This window comes from Pteropus medius, unplaced genomic scaffold (assembly GCF_902729225.1).
Source record: "Pteropus medius unplaced genomic scaffold, Ma_sr-lr_union100, whole genome shotgun sequence".
NCBI classification, from domain to species: Eukaryota; Metazoa; Chordata; class Mammalia; order Chiroptera; family Pteropodidae; genus Pteropus; species Pteropus medius.
The window spans coordinates 25,795,380-25,819,910 of NW_024352787.1; the positions used below are offsets into that span (position 1 = coordinate 25,795,380).

The 24,531-nt window shown below is 38.3% G+C and overlaps 1 pseudogene; it reads right to left on the reverse strand.

Moving 5' to 3' along the window:
* Positions 1-22,646: 22,646 nt before the first annotated feature.
* LOC120592050 (uncharacterized) lies at positions 22,647-22,765 on the reverse strand (annotated as a pseudogene).
* Between the last annotated feature and the right edge of the window lie 1,766 nt (positions 22,766-24,531).

The window sequence follows — 24,531 nt, forward strand, 5'->3', positions numbered from 1 at the left end:
TTGGATCTACTTTTTCAGGAAATTTCTATCCTGTTGCATTGATCTTCCTGACTACCCTTATGTTTTTATTTCCAAGGCTTTATAATGCTTTAATATCTGCCTACTCTCCCCAACACACTCTTCATTTTTAAAAGTTTTCAGTGTAATTATTATTATTTAAATTTTCATTTAAATTTCAGTATCTTATCCAGATCCAAAATGGGAATCATTTAAAAATGCTAAAGAAACCCATATTCCATCCCATACCTACTACAGAGGAATCTTCATTGGAGGAATCCAGAATCTGTTTTTAACAAATGCCCCAGGCACTAATCAACAAGCATCTGGGAACCAAATCTGAGGAAAGCTGATATTCAAAACAGCCAAGTGGTATTGCAACTAATCAGGTGACAGCCTGACAGGTACATGTGGAGTCTGATCACTGCGGGAACAATGGGTGTCTGGCAACTGGTGACACTCGATACATTTACGCTTGATAAATTAATAGACAAAAGAATGAATACAGAGAGAACTGACACCTCTAATGAAAAGAGCCATTGGAAGGATTTGCTGGGAAGCACCTGCCAATTCAGACACCACTACAAGAGATTCCTGCCAAACAGAGAGGAGTGGGAGAAGAAGTGCCTTCACTGAAGGGGCCAGCAGAGTAAGAGAAGGAACACCAAGAGGTGGAGAGTGACACACAAATGACACACAAATGACACACAAATGAGAGATAATGCTCATACCAATGGTCTTGCATTTGCTCAGGTGACTGAAGCAGATGACACAGCTTCAGGTTTGTGTGGAGGAAGCCATGGAATAGTTAAAGGAGCTATGTAAAATGAACAGTCCCTGAAAAGCCTAATTAATGACAGCCAGGACTGACCTCCAAAAGAAGAAAGCCCAGGGTAGAGGCAGTCAGTCCTCCTGGGACAAGATGGCTCCTGCTATTGGAATGAATGCAGTTGTCCCAGCAGCGCAGAGTCAGGGGCTTCATGTAGCTGGTATTGGGAAGGCTACTCAGAATAAGATGGAATATCTCTCTCTCTCTCTCTCTCTCTCTCTCTCTCTCTCTCTCTCTCTCTCTCTCTCTCTCTCTCTCCTCATGTTTCTGCCTCTGCCCATAAAGATAATAAAATTCCTGCCCAAATCCTTATCTGCACTAAAGAATCAATATTTGAGGGAGCACACCTGTGCCCCTCCCCAACCCTTTATTAGTTCCTCCACATTGAAAAGTCTGACCATTGAAAAGCAGATTTTCTGGAGGAAGATGTCAACAAGGATATTGAGGTAAGAGAGGCTCAGAGCCAGTAGACAGTGGAGAAAGACCAGGGTGGTCAAACTGAGGCATGTTATGTCAGGCAGTGGAGAAAGACCAGGGTGGTCAAACTGAGGCATGTTATGTCTGAGAAGTCGGCCTTCAACTCATCGCTCTCATAGGAATGTGTTGACATTGCTTTGTATCCATTTTTGCACCAGCTGAGCAGGCAGGCACTTGGCCAGAGTCACCAAAATGTGTGTATGTGGAAGGTGTGCCAAAATAGTACAGAAACGTCTCTGAGCCTCTCTGGTAAAGGAAAGTTTCTTGTGCCTCATAAAATCTTCATTCCACACAGATGGAATCAGCAGCAGCTGCACTTCCTCCTGGGGGCTAGGGAGATAGGAAGCTCAAGCCACCATCTGGGAGCTTCCTATGTTGTCGCCTGCTTTAAGTAACTGTCTCCATAAGTTTGCATAATCTTTGCCATTAAAGAAATAGTACATCCTCTAATTGTGGCTGTCGGCATCTTTCCATCAGTCATGTCATCGCCCATGTGACAAAGATACAATAACAGAAGGCACCCATGTCTCAGCTTATTCCCTCTCACACACAGCTCATTAACAGACATAGATTGCAGGTCATGGATTCCTCCCAGCTGGAGGCACCATTAAGTTGTACTAGCCAGGCCTTAGTTCATCTGGGCTGATGAGCTTGCAAGATTACACTAGTTCATGGAACCGTTTAATGGCCTGAAGGCTATTGCGGTCTTGATCAGTGGTTCTCAAAGTATGATCCCCAGAACAGCAGCATTTTATCTCCTGGGAACCATAAAAAATGCAAATTCTCAAATCCCACCCAGAATAAGTGAATCAGAAACTCTGGGAATGGGAGTTATCAGTGTTTTGACAAGCCGTCCAGGTGATTCTGAAACACATTCAAGTTTGAGAACCATTGGTCTGCATATCATGGTAGAAGCCTGTTCCTAAGCTCCCCTCATGGCTTTGAAAAAAAAAATTCTTATCTCTAGGGGCTGAGTGTAATAAAGGCATAGGACGTAGAACCAGATAGGCTGGGCAGGTCCCCACTGGCGAAGGCCATACCTTATGCACAGCCTTTCTCACCACAGCCTAATGTGGGACTCAGAGCCTCCCCATAGTTGAGGAGTCATTATGTAAATTGGAGAGTGAGGAGCAGAGTCCCTGGAGCTCCACCATATATTAGAACCTCTGTGAGGCCTTTCTGGAATTGATCTGCAGACTCAGATCCTTCTATTCTAGCAGTAACGTCCGATAAACAAAAGGGGTCACGATGGGCCACCAAAATGCATCCCTTGCTGGAATCTGGACTTCCCACTTCCTGACCAACCAGCACACTGGGAGAACTGAGCAGTCTCTGGGGAGCAGAGAATCACCCACCAGCCTTTGGTCTGTACTTTTGCAGCTGGAGAAAATTAAATAAAAAGGGCCAGAGGCTGCTTAGAAAGAGGAAAGATATACAGCATTTCATAATTTATCCAGACATAGTAAGAGCTAGCCTCTACTGAATGTTCACTATCCTCCAACATTCTCTCCTGGTGTCCCCACGACAGCTTAACAACCCCGTGGGCATCAGATATCATTATCCTTATTGTACAGTTAAGATAACTGAAGCATTGCAAGGTTAAAAGATTTGTCCAAAGTCACACAATTAGGAAATGTTGAAACCAAGACTTGAATTGAAATGTGTCTGACAGCAAAGCCCGCAACCCTTATGGCTCCCCTTAAAAAAAAAAAAAGAAGCTAAATATAAATATATGAATGAGTGTATGTATATGTAGGGAGGGATTTATAGATCACTGTTCTTCACAAATAACTTTTATGGTGGCCTCTTCATAATTTGGGGGTAAACACTCCCCAGGGAGTATAAAGAAGCAATAAGTAAGATTTTGCTACCCCTGGATAGAAATGCAAATGGAAATGGTTCAGACCAGGTATTGCAGATGACCAGCCTAGGGTGATGACCAAGCAGGGTCCAGGCCTATTTGGGTGAGACAGGCAAGCAGCCCTTACATACAGAGCATGCACAGCACAAGGATGAGCCCTGGCAGAGAAAGACACCCACCTCCTTTATTAAGTTATTTAAAGTATAATTATATTCAGCATGTAACTAGAGACGAAAGTGCTATCCCTCCATGTGATTCTGGAGTCTTGACAGTGATAAAATGTTCAACCTGTGAGCAATTATTTAAATATTCAGCACTTTGCATGCATGACTGACTCAGCACTATAATCAGAATCATGGGAACATGGAATTTTGGAATGGAACAGACCTTAGAGGCCATATCATTCAATATCTTGATTTCTACAGATAAAGAAATGAAGGTCTAGAGAGGTCCTGTTATTTTTCTAACATCCCTGGGAGAAGATTTCAATCCCCCTGATTTCTGGTCTTATATCATTTAAGGAATGGGGCCTGGAGAGCAGAAACCTTGCTGCTGGTTCATTGTTTGATCTATGCAATCATCTTATAATTGAATGCAAACACAGGTGGCCAAATAGATGTCCAAATCACAAGTTACACAGCTATGATTCTAGTCGTAGGATTTATAAAATACCCCAAGGATGGAATCATATAACCTTAGAACCATATAATACTTAATTTTTACAAAACATATTTTCATGGAACCAATAAAGCTTAATTTATACAAAATCTTAGCTACCTGGAACATGTAACAAAATATAAACAGTTTATATGTCTTTCCATTTACAATACCTATGTCTTCATATCTTAATAAATTATTACTTCCGATTTATATTTCTATTCTTGTAACTTTCCGTTTGTGTGTATTAGAACGCTAGTTGACTTATAGCAGATATAACCATGACAAAGAAAAAGAGGAAAAAGAAAGCTGATCATTTCTCAATGTTTCTTAACTCGTACATGAACAAAATTTTCATTGGAGGGGTTGATGTATGTTCAAAAATAGAAAAGTCAACTTAAGTTAATCAAGACAAGAATGTTGAGCTATTTCAACAGATGTACAACAACCCTGTCTTAAATGGTGCCACAAAGATTTTTTTTTTTTAAAATAAGAACACACTGTGTTATTCAAATGGCTATGCTCATGAGTAGTTGCTAATGGAAGTATAAGTTGGCATGCCCACAACAATGTATTATTACTAAAGTGGCATTAATCAAGGAAGACCTGTTGGAAGAGATGGGCTTTAGGCCAGGTCTCAAAGAAAGTTATGGACTTGGAAGAGAGGAAGAGGGCAAAAGGTCAAAATGCAAGGATATAGAGGCCAAAAAGAGCTTGCTAGATACCTTGGCTCATGACACCTTTCCTCCATCAAAGTCAGCAATGAAGCAGCTTCAAATTACTCTCTTACTCTGACTTTCTGCCTCTTTTCCATCTTCTAAGGATCCTCTATGTAATCCAAAATAATCCTTAATTTAATCCATCTGCCAAGTCCCTTTTACAATTAAAGGTAATATTCACAGATTTGGAGCATTAGGATGCGGACATCTTTCAGGACCATTATTCTGTTTACCACAGATCTTAATCTGCCATGCCTTATTTCCTCATCTGTAACCTGAGTTTAGTAATATGGCACCTACTTCGCAGGATTATTGTTAAGATTTTAAAATTTAATACTTCTCCAGTGCTTAGAATGGTGCCTGACACCTGGTAAAAACTCAGAGTTGTGGCTATTTCTATTTGCCCATCTGAACAAATTGGTGGGATTCCCTCTTTCACCCTGGATTCCCTAGGATAGTGGTTTTCAAAGTTTATTGACCATTACCCTCAATAAAAAACACACTTTATATCATGACACAATACATCCAAAGATTTATACATTTGTACAGTGTTTGAAAATAAATGAATTTGAAAATAAATGTTTCACAAACAAAACTCCACTGTGTGTAATAGATTCTGATATATTCTTTTTCAGTCCATTTCATTTTTCATGCAATGATGTAAGTTGATAGAAGCCTAGTTAAGACTTCAACCCTAAGGCCAGGGGATTAAGAAGTACAAATTAGCAGTTACAAAATAGTCACAGTAGTGTATACTACAGCATAGGGAATACAGTCAAGAATATTGTAATGCCTATGTATGGTGCCAAGTGAGTACTAGACTTATTGGGAGGATCACCTCATAAGTTATGTAATTGTCTAACCACTATGCTAGATACCTAAAACTAATATAATATTGAATGTCAAATGTAATCGAAAAAATAAAATAAAAGACTTCAACCTTGGCATCCAAATGCAATATCTTTTCTTTTTTCCACCTACCAACAACTAGTGGAACCTGTGCAAGGCTGCAGAGGCTTTGCTGTTTCTTCAATTGGTCTTTCTTTACTGAGGTAAGTTGGATAAAACGAAAGGAGAGAACTGGAAGATAGGGGCCATAACTGCTATTGCAGACTTCTGCCTTCATATGTCAGTATTCAAAAGCTTATGATCATCAGGCGGCTTTAAGGAAGCTGACAAGCTTTAATTTGTCGACCTTCTTGTATTAACGCTGGGAAGCACCGCATCGCCCTGTCCTCATTCATGCCGCGTGACTTTGGCAAGTTGCCGCTGGCTCGTCGTGCTGACAAGGCTTCTGTGACAGCTTCTCTTGTCCACGCAGGACCAAAACTGGAGAGGCTGTCATTCGATTTGACAAAGTAACAAGACAGCGCTGTCAATCTCCCAGATGGGTGATGGACCATAGTGACTGACAAAATCTAAGGGTCACTACAAATCCAATCATTACTGTGTTCTGCAGCTGACAGCTGATGAAGCATTCCTCCTGTGCTTCAAAGCCTACACATTTTTCACCTCAACTGGCCTGAGAAATACGTAAAGGTGACTGACATGCATGTGTATTTCACTTGGGCTATGACAGCCCCTGTGAGGCTTTTGAAGAATCTTCCTGCTGCACCAACGACGAGGCCAGTGTGGTCATTCCTCACCCTTGCCTCTGGCTCCTCTGGCTCCCAGAGGCAAGGTTGACAAGATTGTGAGCTTCCTTGACTCAGATACCTGGGATGTTAGATCCGAGGGGCCTTAGACATCTGACCCAACTCCACAAAGGGAAAATAACACCCAAGGACACTCTCAAGTAGAGACCTAACGGTGGACAGATATACTAATTAATGATAATCATAAACATGAGTCTCATTTGTAATTACATTATATCACCATACTTACATCATGTAATTTTAGTCAGTCATTCTCAACCCTGGCTGCACACTAGAATCCTTTAGGAGCTTATAAGAAGTACCTATGCCTGGGTCCAACTCTCGGAGATTCTGATTCTGTTGGTCTGGAGTGGAGCCTGGCATTCAATATTTTTTATAGCTCTCAGGGGGTTGAGTTGCCCAGCCAGGGGTAAGAAGCCCCTGGAGCCTGGCTGCCTGGGTTTAAATCCAGGCTCCACTATTTACTAGCTATTGGTCAAGTTACATAATTTTTCTGGGCCTCAGTTTCCTCATCTATAAAAATAGGAGTGATGATAATAATACTTACCTCAAAGGATTGTTTTGAGGTTTAAATGAGAGAGTACATGATCAATAGATGTTAGCTATTCCTATCATTTAAGGTTAAAAAAATAAAATTCGACTGAGTAAATTTAAAGATCTAATTGGCTTTATTAAGCAGTTTATGAGTCAGGCAGCCATCCATCTCTAACTAGAAGGGCTCTCTTCAGAGTTTTACAAAATGGAAGGATATTCTAGGAAGACAGGTGGGGCAAGGAAGTGACCAACTAAAGAAAAGAAGGGATTATTTTGGGGCTGGAACATCTTTTCTTTGGGGAAAGAGAATTGGAAGAAACTCTGGTCTGTGGGTTTCCTGATTCTCTCCCCTCAGTGAGCCTCCCCTAGCTCTTTCAGAGAGCCAGCTTTGCCCAGCTGGAGAACGGGCCAACGCCACAGGCCTAGGAGTTCGGATGGTGTGCTCTGGGGAAATGAATGTGTCTCTCTGTTGAAAATTCTTGTTAAATTCTGTTTAAATGTGTTATGCTAAATCATGCAAACTGCAAAAACACTATGTGAGAAATTGTATAACATGGATGACCTGTTTTCTTCAACAAATAAATTGTAGGAAAAACAAAAAGGAAGTGAGAGAAACTGTAGATTAAAATACAATTGTAATGGGTGGGCTTTGACTGGATCTTGATTCAAAAAAACTAAAACACATACACATACATACACACGCATTTAAGAAATAATCTTGAAAATGTGGATGCTGATTGGATATTTGAGAAACTAATCCTTCTTTCAAGTATATTATAGACATGTAAGCAGATATAAGGAGTTATGTCATATATCTGAATTATCATAGGACACAGGTAAAGGGGTTCAGAAGAGAAACAATAAAATGCTGTGAAGGTTTTGAGGAAGGAGTCTAGTGTCAGAAGAAAAGGGAAACTCCCTTTGATAGAGCATCTTCTGAGCACATTCTGAGCCAGGCCCTGCCCTGAGGCCTCTTATAATCAGCAGTGGCTCTCAAACTGTGCTTGGAGGAATGTAGGGGGCTTCCTTGGAGCCCTGCTCAAGGCCACACTGGTGGCAGAGAGGAAAGCTGAATGGTGGGACTCCTTTAACTAGGCTCTTTTGAGCCTCTTGGAAAGATATGAGCCAGAGAGATTGTGTACTGAAAAAAACCTTGGAAGTCCCAGGTCTATGGGTTTCCTGATTCTCTCCCCTCAGTGAGCTGCCCCTAGCTCTTTCAGAGGGTCAACTTTGCCATTCAGGACTTTGCTGGAAGTGGAAGAAAGCTTGCTTTCCATGAGCTGAATAGACACCAGCCACTTAAAATTCAGCTGAAGTCCCTGACTTAAGTCACACAAAACACATTAGAGTCGCACTACTTTGCCTTATTAAAAAGGACACTGAAGCAGACCAATTTTATTGCAATAAATATCATCATTAACAAATGGCTACATGGTAAATTTGATGTTGAGAAATTGTTTTAGCTATTTATTGGGCCAATGAGAAAGACATAATTCATAGCCAAAAGCTGTGACCAGACATGTGGATCCTTATATAAAAAGTAAGGTCCTGGAATCTTGTCTCCAAATGGAAAGAAGAGACCTGCCAAGGAAATAAGAATTTTGGAAACACAAATAGGTCCTTCCAGGTTTGACCTCTGTAGCAACAATATGGCATGTGGGAGGTAGTAAAAAGTTCTACCCCTACCACCACCACCACCACCACTTCAGAACCTAGAACTCCTCTTTCAGAGACCCAGAATCTAAGCCACCAGCCAGAAAACAAGGCATGAACCTCTCTCTAGTGTAAGATCTGCTCCCTTAGCTAGCCAGAGCTCCTTCACTTCCACATACCCACCCCTAGCAACTACCCCACCTCTCTTTTCCATTTCTTTAGAACATCACTTCCACAAGATATTCCTGACAAAACTAATTCCCAAAATCAATAGTTGTGGTCAAATGTATCTGGAGGAAAGCTATATATAATGTGCCCCTTTTTGGCAATCCATGGCAGGACTACTCTGTACAATGGACACTATTTTGTCTCCCCAGTCTCAGCCCTTCTGGAAAGCTCCCTTCCCCACTTCTCCCCTTCATGTAGCTACTCATGGAGCAGCCACTGGCAGTTGATTGGCTCAAGAGTAAGCACCTGACCTAAGCTTAGCCAATCACAGTCCCTTTCCAAGACTCCACCTACTAGCTATATTTGACTAGTCCTAGGATGGGTAATTGATTCAAGGTAGTTCAGTTTTATTCCCTGGGAATTTGAGAAGGAAACTGAAAAGTTGGTGTTTTTCAAGAGCATGAAACTATAAGAAATAAGGCTCTGAAACCTGTAATCACATTTTCCGCCATGAAGGGAAAGAGAGAAAGGAGGCTAGGACATGAGGGAAGGAGAGGGAAGAATGAAACAGATGCCCAGTAAGGAGCAAAGACGGGAGACAGAAGCTGGGAGCTTTTGAGCCCAGGTCTAAGCACGCTCGGAAGCCCACTGTGGTGTCTACCTAAATAATGTGAGATACTCTGTGTCTTGGAGATAAGCTTCTCTTTCATAACCATGGTTTCTCCACTTCAGCCAAAAGGGCTCAGAACAACTTACTATAGTAAAGAAACCCATTTGACTTTGATGAACCCAACATTCCCAAGCATATTTGACCACGGAACCCTTTTTCATATTAACTAGTTAGCTAGTTAATTGAATTATTTATTCTATCATCCCCCCTTAGAATTTCTATCCCCTTCCATGAAATACCCTTTGGGAAAAGCCGTCTTACTGAGAAAAATCCCCAAAACTCAGCATGGCAAAAAAAAAAAAATGAGATATAGCTATGAAAGTTTATTTCATGGATGAGAACTGGAAACAATAGACTCTGTGGTCTGTAGATTTTCACAAATTAATTTGTAGCAAAAGAACTATTGACTATTTCAATTATCTGGAAATATAATCAGTTTCTCTCACTTAAGGTACCAGATGATGGGAGCAAGAAAAAGTTCTTTTAGTTGTGAAGAGCTGCCCTAGATAAATGCTTGCCACTCACCAGAAATGTGGCTAAGGGCTGTGCAATTTACCCCCAGCCTGAGATCTAGAAATGAAGTCTGGCAAAATTCAGGCAGCCTATGAAGAGGATGAAAGAGAATATATAGACTCTATCGATCGGCTAGCAAACACTGACCTGGAAAAAATATTTTTGCTCAAGGATACACACATACATGTATGTATATATGTATGTATGTATACACACACACACACACATATATCTATCTATCTATATATGTGTATATATATATATATATATATATACACACACACACACAGATATATCTATATCTATATCTATATCTATATCTATATCTATATATCTATATATCTATATATCTATATATCTATATATCTATATATCTATATATCTATATATATATATATATATATATATATATATATATATATATAGGAAATTTAAAATTGGGTCTATAAAAAGATTGATTATATAATATGCACATGAAAACTTTGTCCTAGGTATGCAAAGATAAAGTTTACCTGAGAAATCAATTGATTACAGGAAACAGAAGAAATGTTTAGCATGCATCTATTTTGTGTTAATTTTTTTAATTAAGAAAAGAAATTTGATAAGCAATTTTGAATGACAAACTGAAAAATCAGAAATGGAGGCTCAGATAAAAAAGAAACTGGCCGAGATAAGAGGAAGCCAAAAACGTAACAGAATTAAAATCCCATTGGAGGCACCAACAAGCAAAAATCAAAATGGAGTAAAATACATTGGTGGTAGAGATGATTAACTAGGTAAACTCAGTAAAACTGAGGTGGGTAAAAGGAAGCACAAAGAGATAAACAAAGGATCTTTGGAAACATGGTGGAGTAAGAGACATCCCTAGACCTCTCCCCTTGAAACAACAATAAGCTGAACAACTAAAACTCGACAAAAAACACCCAAACTGCACACCAGCATGTCTGAGCGTGAGATCTGAGCATAAGAGCTACCACAGGTCAGAAACCCGGGTGTCGGGCAGTAGACTGGAGAAATAAAGAAGCTGCTTCTCACAGCCACCAGAGCTACCTGTAGTAGGAGGGGAAGGGGAGAAGGAGCGGCTAGTTCCCTGAAGAGAACTCCCCACCTGGGAGAGCTGTGAGCTCCCATGGCTGGCCGGCGGCAAGGCCCAGTCATCAGGGCAGAATGCAGAGAAATGGGACAGCAGAAAAACAACAGTTGATTTTTACCAGCCACTGTTACAAAACTAAGGCTGAGCCGCAACCCCCAACCTCAACCCAGAGAGCCCCTCACTCCATACCCTCTAAGACTGAACACCACAGAGACCCTAGGGAATCAGAGTAAATGCTACCAAAACTGTTGCTAATACTGACAGGGACTGAAACTGAGGGTAGCAAGAGTGATTAAATATCTATCAGAAAATAAAAAGGTACTTTTAAGCCTTTATATAAAGCAGGGATCCAAGAGGCCTAGACGCCACCTACTGGAAACCAAAAGAAAAGCGCCTTCTTTGCAGCAGGCTAAAGAGAGACCTTTATATAATAAATCTTTTTAGAACAAAAAGCAGAATACATTTCCATTAATGCCCAGGCAGAAAAATAGTCCATTAAACACCATGAACAACCAAGGTGACAAGGCATCTCAGAAAGAAAGAGAAAAATCTAGAAAATAAGCTTACAGACATAGAAATATGTAATTTAAATGACAGAGAATTCAGGATGGAACTTCTGAAAAAAACTCAGTGAATTCCAAAATGAGTTATATCAACAATTTCGAGAATTGAAAAAAACACCTAGATGAGCAGAGCAAGGAGATTGAAATCCTCAAAAAGAACAGAATAGATCTTCTGGAGATAAAACACACATACACATACACTGCAAGAGTTAAAAAACAAAATAACAAGCTTGGGAAATAGAGTCGACCAAATGGAGGAAAGGATCAGTGATATCAAAGACAGAAGTCTAGAAATAAATCAGAAGGAAGAAGAGAGAAACTGAAGAATGAAAAATAATGAAACAGAAATTCAAGAACTAGCTAATACCATCAGAGAGGAAACATAAGAATAATGAGCATTATTGAAGGTGAGGAAAAGGAGCAGGGACTAGAAAGCATTTTCAGACAAATAATGGACAAGAATTTTCCAAATCTAAGGAATAAGCTGGAGCTTGGAATTCAAGAAGTCAACAGAACACTCAATTATCTCAACCCAAAAAGGCCTTCGCTAAGACACATTGTATTAAAATCATCAAAAATCAATGACAAAGAATTCTCAGGGCAGCCAGAGAGAAGAAAATAGTAACTTATAAAGGAAAACCCATTAGATTATCCTTGGACTTTTCAGCGTAAACCTTACAAGCCAGAAAGGAATGGAATCAAATATTTAAACTATTAAGTGAAAGGAACTGCAAGCCTAGAATAATGTATCTAGCTAATCTCTCCTTTAGATATGAAGGAAAAATAAAGACCTTTCCAGACACAAAAAAATGAGGGAATTATCCACTATGAGGCCTGCACTATAGGAAAATACTGAAAGGGGTCAGCTACCTAAAACAAAATGACAAAAAAAAAAATACATAATTAGGAGTAAAGTGACTATCAGACAAATAGAAGTAGAGAAGTGCAACCCTTACTAAGAACAGGGCATTATAAGCTTAAATAATAAGAGAATTGCTATAGCAAGATAGTAATAAAGGTTCAGCATACATAGGGACAAATTGTGAAAACAAGGACTGAAAAACAGAGATTCAAAGATCCAAATTCGCAAAGGGAATAGAGATAAGGCATGCACAGAAGAAAATGGATGAATATATATATATATATATATATATATATATATATATATATATATATAAAACTATCTTTTATATGTTCATAATGGTAACCACACACCAAAGATTCAAAACTGAAGTATATAACATAAAACAAGAAGAACCAGAGGCAAAACCACAGAAACCAACCAAAATAAAGAAAACAGAAGCACGAGGACAAGGAAGCAATGAAAACATCAAGCTACCAGAAAGCAAAAGATAAAATGGCTATAAGAAGACTTCATATTTCAGTAATCACCCTAAATGTAAATGGATTGAACTCACCAACAAAAAGGCACAGGGTTGCAAAATGGATCAAAAAACAAAACCCAACCCTACACTGCCTTCAGAAGACACATCTCAGCCCCAAAGACAAATATAGACTCAAAGTGAAAGGATGGAAAATGATATTTCAAGCAAATGGCATTCAGAGAAAAGCAGGAGTAGCGGTATTAATATCAGATGAAATAGACTTCAAAATAAAAAAAAAGTAAAGAAAGATACTGAGGGGCACTTCATAATGATAAAGGGAATCATGCACCAAGAAGACATAACACTTATTAATATCTATGCTCCCAATCAGGGAGCCCTGAAATATGTAAAGCAATTACTAACAGAACTAAAGAGAGAAACAGACCAAAACACTATCATAGTAGGGGACCTAAATACCCCACTGTTGGATATGAACAGATCATCCAAACAGAAAATCAATAAAGAAATAACATCCTTAAATGATACATTAGACCAACTGGACATAATTGGCATTTACAGAGCCTTCCATCCCAAAACAGCTGCTTATACATTCTTCTCTAGTGCACATGGAACATTCTCAAAGATTGACCACATACTGGGACACAGAGATAGCCTCAACAAATATAAGAGGGTTGAAATCATACCAACCATATTCTCTGATCATAATGCTTTGAAACTAGAAATCAACTACAAAAAGAAAACAGGGAGAACTACAAATACATAGAGATTAAGCAACATACTATTGAAGAATAACTGGGTCAGGGAAGAAATAAAAAGAGAGATCAAGAGATACATAGAAACAAATGATAATGATAGTACAACATATCAAAACTTTTGGGACATGGCAAAAGTGATCATAAGAGGAAAGTTCATATCATTACAAGCCTATCTCTAAAAATAAGAACAAGCTCAAATAAACAACCTAACGCTTCATCTTAAAAAACTAGAAAAGGAAGAACAAATAAAGCCTAAAGTCAGCAGGAGGAAAGAAGTCATCAAAATTAGAGCATAAATAAATGAAATTGAAAACAAAACAAACAAACAAAATAGAAAAATATATGCAACGAAGAGCTGGTTCTTTGAGAAGGTTAATAAAATTGACAAGCCCCTGGCTAGACTCACTAAAAAAAAAGAGAGAGAGAAAGGACACAAATAAACAAAATCAGGGTGAAAGAGGGGAAATTATGACTGGCATTGCAGAAATACAAAAGATCATACAAGAATACTATGAAAAAGTATATAACACCAAATTTAATAACCTAGAAGAAATGGACCAGTGCTTAGACAAATACAACCTTCCGAGACCGAATCAAGAAGAATTGGAAAAACTAAATAGACCAATTAGCAGTATGGAAATTGAAACAATCATCAAAAACCTACCAAAAAGTAAAAGTCCAAGACCAGATGGCTTTACCAGTGAATTCTACCAAACATTCAAAGAACATTTAATACCTATTCTTCTCAAACTCTTCCAAAAAATCGAAGAGGAGGCAATACTTTCCAACTCATTTCATGAGGCCAATATTACTCTGATACCAAAACCTGGTAAAGATAACACAGAAAAAGAAAACTACAGACCAATATCTCTCATGAACACAGATGCAAAATTCCTAAATAAGATACTAGCGAACCAAATACAGCAACATGTTAAAAAGATTATACAACATGATCAAGTGCTTCATTCCAGAGGCACAGGGATGGTTCAACATACACAAATTGATTAATGTGATACACCACATAAACAAATTAAAAAATAAGGATCTTATGATCATATGCAGATACAGGAAAAGCCTTCGACAAGATATCCATTTATGATCAAAACACATAACAAATCAGTATAGAAGGAAAGTACCTTAACATAATAAAGATATGACAAATCCTCAGCCAACATTATATTTAATGGTGAAAAACTAAAAATCTTCCTTCCAAGATCAGGGATAAGGCAAGGCTATCCACTATCACTACTGTTATTCAATATAACATTGGAGGTTCTAGGAAGTTCAATCAGACAAGAGAAAGATAGAAAGGCATCCAAATAGGAAACAAAAAAGTCAAACCGTCACTATTTACAGATGGCATGATTCTCTATATAGAAAACCTTAAAGACTCCACAAGAATACTACTAGAAACAATAAACAAATACAATAAAGTCTCTGGATACAAAATCAACATTCAAAAATCCATAGCATTCCTATACTCTAATAATGAAGTGTCAGAAAAAGAAGTGGAAAAAATAATTCCTTTTGCAATTGCAATGAAAAGAATAAAATACCTAGGAATAAATTTAGTGAAACATGTGAAGGATCTATATAATGAAAACCATAAGACCCTATTAAAAGAAATCAAAGAAGATACAAAGAAATGGAAAGATATTCCATGTTCTTGGATTGGAAGAATCAAAATAGTTAAAATGACCATATTACCTAAAGCATTAAACAGATTTAATGCAATCCCCATCAAAATCCCATGGCATTTTTTAAAGAAATAGAACAAAAAATCATCAGATTTGTATGGAAGCACAAAAGATCCCAAATTGCAAAAGTCATCCTGAGAAAAAATAATGAGGCTGTAGGCATCATTCTTTTCTACTTCAATTTATACTACAAAGGGACAGTAACCAAAACAGCATGATATTGGCAGCAAAACAGACACATGGACCAGTGGAATAGAATTGAGAGTCCAGAAGTAAACCTATATTTATATGAGCAAATAATTTTCGACAAAAAGCCAAAAACACACAGTAGAGAAAGGAAAGTCTCTTTTATAAATGGTGTTGGGAAAACCAGAAAGCCACCTGCAAAAGAATGAAACTAGACTGTTGTCTATCACCATACACCAAAAATTAACTCAAAATGGATTAAGGACCTAAATATAATACCTGAAACAATAAAAAGCATAGAAGAAAAGATAGGAACTAATCTCAAGGACCTTGGACTTAAAGAGGATTTTATGAATTCGACTTCAAAAGCAAAGGAAGTAAAGCTAATATAAATGAATGGGACCACATCAAACTAAAAAGCTCTGGTCAGCAAAAGAAATCATCAACAAGGTAAATAAACAACATCTGAATGGGAAAATATATTTGCAAGCAACACCTCCGATAAGGGCCTAATATCCAAAATATACAAAGAAATCATATGACTCTATAACAACAAAAAAACAAATAATCCAATCAAAAAATGGGCAGAGGACCTGAACGGACACTTCTCCCTAGAGGATATACAAATGGCCAACAAATATTTGAAAAGATGCTCAACATCACTAGCTATTAGGGAAATGCAAATCAAAACCACAATGAGATACCATCTCACACCTCTTAGAATAGCTATAATCAACAGAACAAGTAATAACAAATGTTGGAAACGATATGGAGAAAAAGGAACCCTCATACTCTGCTGGTGGGACTGCAAATTGGTACAGCCACTGTGGAAAATAGTATGGAAGTTCCTCAAAAAACTAAGAATTGATCTACCATATGACCTAGCAATCCCTCTACAGGGTATTTATCCCAAAGACTTGAAAACCCATATCTCTAAAGATATTTTCACACTGATATTCATAGCAACATTATTCACAATAGCCAGGACATGGATGCAACCAAAGCATCCTATGATAGATGATTAAATAAAGAAGATGTGGTACATATATATAATGGAATATTACTCAGCCATAAGAAGAGATGAAATACTGCCATTTGCAACAACTTGGGTGGACCTCGAGATAATCATGCTAAGCAAAATAAGCCAGACAGAAAAAGTTGAAAATCACATGATATGATTTATATGTGGGATATAAACCTAAAAGCAACAGACGAACAGGACAAACAAACATAGACTCATGGACATGGACTATATAGACTAGTGGTTACCAGAGTAGGGGGTGAGGGAGGAGGGGATAGGTAGATGGTTAAAGGGAGTCAAATATAGGGGGGTAGGGGAAGGGTGAAGTGGGTAAAGGGAATCAAATATATGGTAGTTGAAGGAAACTGGACTTTTGGTGATAAACACACAATAGAATATACAGATGTCAAATTATAATATATACCTGAAAATAATAATATTGTATTAACCAATGTTACCACAGCACACTTTATTAAAAAATTAAATTAAATTAAATTAAAGAGAGATAAATATAATAAGAGAGAAGATAATAAACATGTAGGCTAGAAGTCCGATATCTAATCTTTAGATTAGGAATATTCCTAAAGAAGAAACCAGAATAAGTGGGGTGGGGTGGGGGGGAGCAAACATCAATGATTTAGTGGGAGACAACTTTCCCATGCTTGAAAAAAACATCTGAGCATGCAAATCAAAGGTATTCACTTTTAAGTAAGGTTATGAAAAGAGATAAATTAGATATATGTTAGCAGCATTTTTTATATCAAAGTTACAGGAAAAATGCTACTAACCTAAGCAAAAAATGAAATATAATGACAGGTCACTTAACAAAGGAACCAAAATTCAACTGACTCTCAGATTCTACCAACATAAACGTAGGAGGGAAGGAAAAACAAGCAATGTCTGTAGAGTGTTAAGAGGGAATTCTGTGACCCAAGAATTCTTTGGCTAGCCTGGATGCTACTCATGTGTCAACGCAAAAAAAACAAATAAATAAATACATAGTGTGAGATAGGAAATGCTGTAGAAACTTCTGTTTCTGAAGCACTCCTCCTGAAAACCTCAACTAAAGATATAATCCCTAAACCTAGCCAATGAAACAAAAGTAAGGACTCAAGCCTTGGAAAGTTATGAAATGAAGCATTGCCACTATTAACCAGAAAGCATCTAAATAATTGACATATATATAGTAATTAAATGAATGCCCAAATCTATAGGATTTCCTGAAACACAGATTATATGTTGTAAAAAAGGTCAGTATGAATAAACAACATGTGCTACAATGTACCCCAGATGATATAGGCATGGCCTAGGAAGTTGAGTGGGGAGAGTTAAAACACATCATGAATTCCTCATTTCAAAAACGAGGGTCAAAAGTTCTTGTATAATTCTTGAATTTATTTATTATAGGAAATGGACAAAGATGTTTTTGAAAAGTGTAAAGTTAACCCCTTAGTAGAACTAGATATTGGCTGCCTACTATTGACTGTCACAAGACAATCAAAGCAAAGAAAACCTGGTCCATAAGGCAAGGTAACAAAATGTAAATGAGTAAATGCATGAAGTAATAACATAAAAGTGAAATCAAGCATATTAGTTAAGATAATAAGCAAAAATGAGTTCAATTTTCCAAAGAAAAAGTAGAAATCTGGTTTACTTAGCATCATGCTGAAGGTCTCCAAGTGTTTAAGAATGTGTGCATAAACAATCTTCTGATATATCTTTTCTTTCCAGATTATATTATAGTCCAGAATATGTATTTCTATATTGTATCATTTTTGTAATTATCTATTTATTATGATTCTTATTTATCAAAGATATAGATGTGTGTATAAAATATACATAAGTATGTTTTAAAGAAAAAGATCATTTTACTCATTAAACTTCCAAGTAACCACTTTTCCAGAAGAAAAAATGTACCTTGTCAATATTAAAAATTTCATAAATGTTTATATATCAAAAATAAAACAGGGGCAGCCTATATGCACTGTACATAAATAAAATGTATTTTAAATATCTTGTAATTTTCTAGTCAACCAGTCCTTATGGCTGCTGAGCTTTATGCTAATCTCTAGCCTTCCAGCTCCTTCTCCAAGTGCCCAACTGCTTGAAGGTAGGTGACTTCACATTCCAGGTTTTCAATATCCTGTCACTCTAGGTTACCAGGATCCATAGAGCTCTTCCTCCTGAGGTCTGGAAATTTGAAAGGAATATTCCAGTTTAACAATTCTACCCCATTCATGCCTTGGGGTAAAACAACCAAGCAGCTTAGTGTGAGTAGAGAGATACAGCATGATATCTTTTTCTCCAAATTTCTCTTCAGCTAATGGAACCCACCTGAATTGTCCTTTGTGGTCTGTCAGCTGCCAGTCTTCCAGTGTGCAAACCTAGCATACTTAAACTACTGCTAATCCACCTGCATGGATTTGTTATAATCAGAATTTCCCAAAAAAGATAAACTATTTCTTGTTTAGGTTGAACTTCCTAAGAAAATTAAAGATTTATAAATTTTGGTTTGGAGGTTGAAAAAATAAAAGAATTAAGAGGACAAATAGTTGCTGTCCTTGAAATGCTGTGTCATCAGTGGGACTCCTGGCATCAAAAAGTGAGAAAATGCAGACAAAACACCAGGTGGTGTGCAAACATACTCGTCAAATTCACAGATCCAGAAAAAGCTATTCCTGCAGTTTATCTGCCCCAAGTGAACTGGATACTAGCAGAGATATGAAGAGTTTGTTGACTTTATAATTTTCATTATCAAATTTAAAAAGAGGAGAAACATTAGGAAAATAAAATAAAAAGAAGAAACTGGGATGTCAGAGCTGGAAAGTTGCTGAGAGATTTTGTCTAAAACCTCTTTTGACAGATGAGGAGGCTGAAGTCTGAATAAGCAACTTGACTTACCCCAAGTCCTTAAAAAAAAAAAATGTGGATATGATTAATAACAGATAACAGACACAAGGAAAGGGAAATGGGGAAATTGACCAAAGCCCAGTCTCAAGGACTGTCTCTCCCTAACTGTAGTGTGAACCACAGTGGTCAGGGGTGAAACAGACAGAGGTGCCGAGTTTTATTCCAGAACACATCCCTCCCATAATCTGCCAATGACATGGTCTCTTACCTTGTTTTGACTTTTATCCCAGTTACTGTTGCTACATAACAACCCACCCCAAAATGTAGAGGCTTAAAACAATGATCGTTTATTTTCTTGGTGGACCTGCAATTTGGGCAGGACTCAGTGGGACAATTCATCTTCACTTTATGATATCTGGGACACAGCTGGTAAACCCCAGCCACTGGAGGCTCTGAAGTTGCGTTCATTTGTCAGTGGTTGATGCTGGCTATTGACTCATTCCTCAGCTGGAGCTGTTGGCTGGAGCATCTCCACGTGGTCTCTCCTTGTGGGCTGGGCTTCCTTGCTACATGGTGGCTGGGATCCAAGAGTGAAAGTCCCAACAGAACCAGGAGGAAACTGTATTGCTTTTTAAGACCTAGCATCAAAAGTCACATATGCCACTTATTCCATAGTCACAGGTGACCCAGATTCCATTAGAGGGAAAATAGACCTCACTTCTCAGTGAAAGGAGATGTTACATTGTAAAGAGAATATGTGGAATGAGAGACCTTATGATGCCATCTTTGAATTATATTCTGCCACAGCTTGAGAGAGGGACCTTCCTCTGAGGATTGGGTGGGGAGAGAAATCTGCACTTTTTTAAGCTAATTTGAGATTTTAGGGTCTGAGACAAAGTGGAAGGAGAGTTGAAAGAGCATAATCAAATGTTGTAATTCATATTTGGAAAACACAAAAACGTTTTCACAATACAAACCAGAAAGTAAAGCTTAACAAAATCTTCTTGATTAGTAGGAATACACAGACAACACTTTGGCTCCTAGGAGGCCATATCAGAATGAAAGATCTAAAACTTTTGTGTTTAAAAAAGGGAGAGAGCATGGATTTAAAAGTTTGAAATTTACTGGCTGAAGATTGTCTTGCAGTCTTCCAAGAAAGCTAGTATATTTAGCCTGACTAGTTATATACCCTTCAGTAAAAGTGGGTTATTCATGTATCTTTCTAAAATAATATTTAAGTAAACATGACAAAACATGCCAAGACCTTGAATTTGTGGGTGGGAGAGACAATGCTGAAAAAAGAAATTGGAATAATAACAAAAAATAGAACTCTCTCATCATTTTTCCCAGGGCCAGCTCTGTCTATAAAGGACACTAGTCCTAGTTGGCCTCTTGCTATTATTTCTTGTGCTATTATCTAGTCCTTCCAGAATGTTCTGAGAATGTCCACAGAGTCAGAAAAAAAGTTTGAGGGGCCTTAATGGATGATACACATGCCACTTTGTGCCCTCAGGGCCACAGTGGTTATTACTAACTCATTGATGCACCCTTCTGCTAATTCCAGACAATTTCAGGATCCTTCTCAGCAGTCCTCCTGGCAGCCACCATGTTGTATCTCTGATCTAATGTAGCAATTCTCAAACTTTGGCTTCGGGACTTCTCTGCATTCTTAAAAATTATTAAGGACTTTGTGGTGATTAGAATAATGGTGAAGCCATTAGCCTGGAGGGCAGCGCCACAAACGTCAAAAGATTATTCCCAAGGTTCAAGAGACTTGAAACCTGCTGGAGTTTGCCCCAGCTGGATTTCAAAATTGTTTAGGACCAGCATTTTTTTTTTCCTTCCATTTTCTTCCTTTTGGAACCAGAATGTCTATAACTGTTATCCTATGCCTGTCCCACCATCATATTTTGGAAGCAGATATCTTGTTTCCTTGTTTCATTATCCACAGATAAAAAGGAATTGAGCCCCAGGATGGCTCATACCCAGAGTCCCACCTATACCTGATTTAGATGTTGAGATTTGGGACTTTTGGAGCTGATGAGATTTTAGACTTGGAATTAATGGGCTAAGACTTTGAGAACCTTGGATGAGGTGAATATATTTTGCATGCGAGACAAAAGTGAATCTTTGAGAGCCAGAGACTACTGTGGTAGGCAGAATGGCCCTTTAAAAATGTCCACACTTTTACCCTATGGTCCTGTGAATATGTTACTTTATATGGTAAACGGAATTTGCCAATGTTATTAAGGATACGGATCTTGAAATGGGGTGATTACTCTGGATTATCTGGGTGGGCCCAATCTAATCACATGAATCCTTAGAAGTAGAGAACCTTTTCCAGTTGGGGTCAGAGAAAGATACATGGCTATGGAAGAATGGTCAGAGACAGGCAACATTTCTAGCATTGGGGGAAGGCAGCCATGAACGAAATAATGTGGGTGGCCTCTAGAAAGTAAAAAAGGCAAGGAAACAGCTTCCCAATCTCGGGACCAATATAGATTTCTAACCTATAGAACTATAAAATAACAAATTTGTATAGTTTTAAGCCACTAAATTTGTAGTAATCTGTTACAACAGCAATAGAAAAAATATAATACGGACTATAAGGTCTTCTGTATCTATTGATATTTACCATAGTAGAAACTGTACTCAGAATATTTTAAAATTTTATTTAAAATAAGAATAATAAACCAACTATGTATCAACATTTATGACATAGTCATATGAAAAATACACTTATTTTCTTAAAAAAATGTAGTGAGAAGAGTGGCATTGTTTTAGATTTTTATAAATCTCTGTGTTATCTGGCTTAATAAAAGAAAGCTGGATTCTCATATCTGCTTCTGTATTCAGTCTGGAGATATGTTGTTTTGGCTGAAGCATGTTCTAGCCTCACACGAACACGAGGTTAGAAAAGGGAGGGCATTTCAATAGCTTTTGCAGATAATTGTGGATATTCTTCTTGGATACGACACCAAAATGCAGCAGGAGGTTGTTTTTAAAAGGTTGCATACACCATGGGATCTGAAACATGGGAATGAACTTGTAATACTCTCTTACTTTAAAACCCATTGACGTATCTTGTACTTTGAGTGGATCTTTTATTGGAACAGGAGTTTGTTAATATCATGCTTCGGTCATTTAGAACAGGATCCTCAACCCTCCGGCCGCAGACTGGTGCCAGTCCATGGCCTGTTAGCAACCGGGCGGCATAGCAGGAGGTGAGCGGGAGGTGAGCGAGTGAAGCTTCATCTGTATTTGCAGCCACTCCCCAGTGCTAGCATCACCGCCTCAGCTCCACCTCAGACTATTAGATTCTCATAGGAGCACCAGTCCCTGGTGCCAGAAAGATTTAAAACCGCTGATTGATTGATTGATTGATTGATTGATTGATGTTTAAGCCTACAGCACCTGGTATTTCTAGGTGGTCTCCCATCCAATTACTAACCAGGCCCGACCCTGCTTAGCTTCCGAGATCAGAAGAGATCAGGCACGTTCAGGGTGGCATGGCCATAGATAGAGACTGCTAATTTAGATGTAAGCTCACTAAGTTATGCAGGTCTTTCTAAATGTTGACACACTATAAAATTACACAATATTAAAAAAATCATGTTGGTTAATGTCACCTCCAATTTCATCAGAAAAGTCCAACCTACAATATTGGGAAGCTGTCAAGTATGATGTCAGATAAAGTTTCTCAAAATTCTAATAGTCACTTAAAAGCTTGAATTTTATCATTTATAACAAATTGTGTGAGTTGTTTTGCTTGAAGTGACAGCCTTACTTTGTTCATTTTTGAGAAAATGTATGCCATGGCTTCTCTGTCAACTGTTCTTTCAAGCAGAAATGGTATTCTGTGAAAAAAAAAAGGCAGTTAATTCAGCTTACAACTCGAACAATCATACAGGTGTTTTTTCACAAGGAAACCACTGTACTTTAGTGTATGTACTGTCCGTCTGGTCACTCGGAATAGTAGAAAGAAGTATGGTCAAGGGTTGAGAGTTAAGAAAAGCATTAATTTTTACTGCTTAATCAAGAATGTTCTTAAATGGCACTAGTATTTTTTTTTTGTAAATTTCAAGTGCATGGGTAAAAAATGAGATGAGACTAGTGGTTTGATCCCACCACCAAGCCATCATTGTTTTTGCAACATTAGTGCAAATGGCAACTCAGCAACAATGGCAAATAAATAATAATATTGTGAAAATAGTTTTGTCTTCATGGACATCCTGACAGCATCTTGGGCACCCTCAGGGTTCTACGGACAACCCTTTGAGAACCTCAGATCTAGTACACCATTTTGCATTTTTAAGATGAAGCAACTGAGGCCCAGAGAGGGAATGACTAACTCTAGGCTTCAGCATTTTCTCATCACATGTCACAAGTTGGCTTTTCCAGGAAGCAGATTCTGAGATGTAGTTTAGTATATAGGATATTTTTTAAGGGGGTTCCCTTCCATACCTGTGAAGGGCAAGGAAGGAAGCAACGGCAACTGGGGAGGAGTTTAGCTGCTATCAGGCTCATTGACAACCTTGGCAAACCATCTGAAGCTGGAATGACTTTTCAGAATTGTCCTCAGTAAGATGGAGATGGCTTGGCCCTTATATTCTCATATTGATCAGTCACTGGATGGGGGTCTCCAGGAGGGTATGACTTTGGCCTCAGAGGCTCTCCTCATCAAGGCAGTCCCCGAAGGGGCTGATGGCTCCCCCAGAAGCTAGGCAACAAGCTCTTCACTGAAAGGAATCACCACAGTGTGACAACCAGCCAGTGAATTTCCCTCTCTGAGCCATGCTTTCCTCATCAAAAGTTGTTTCCCAGGGTATTTTAAGGTTAAATAAGCTGTCACAAGAAAGTCTAACATGGGGTTCATTATCTGTAGGTTCTGGCTTCCCCATGTTCTTCATGGCCACACAGTGGGATTGTGACCAACAGGCCTTCAGACTAGGTCTCCTGCCTGCTGATCACTTTATTTTTTCTTTGCCCTGTGCACAATGCCCTGACTAATGAGACTGAGAAAAAGTCTCTGTGCTCCAGACAGGCTTATTGTTCAAGGCTTCTCGCTGAAAGTTTCTTTGCACTGAAAATATTCTGCCCTCAAAATCGATTCCTGAACTGATCCACAGACACAGAGGCTTAAGGATTTCACTTGACTCCACTTCAAAGCCATCTCCTGCTTCCAAGGTGTCCTCGGGTTCCCTAGGACCTGCATAAATATTCTATTTCCTTTCACAAAAGCCTCTGAGAATGACTTATTACTCAACACAATAGGTGACTTAATCTG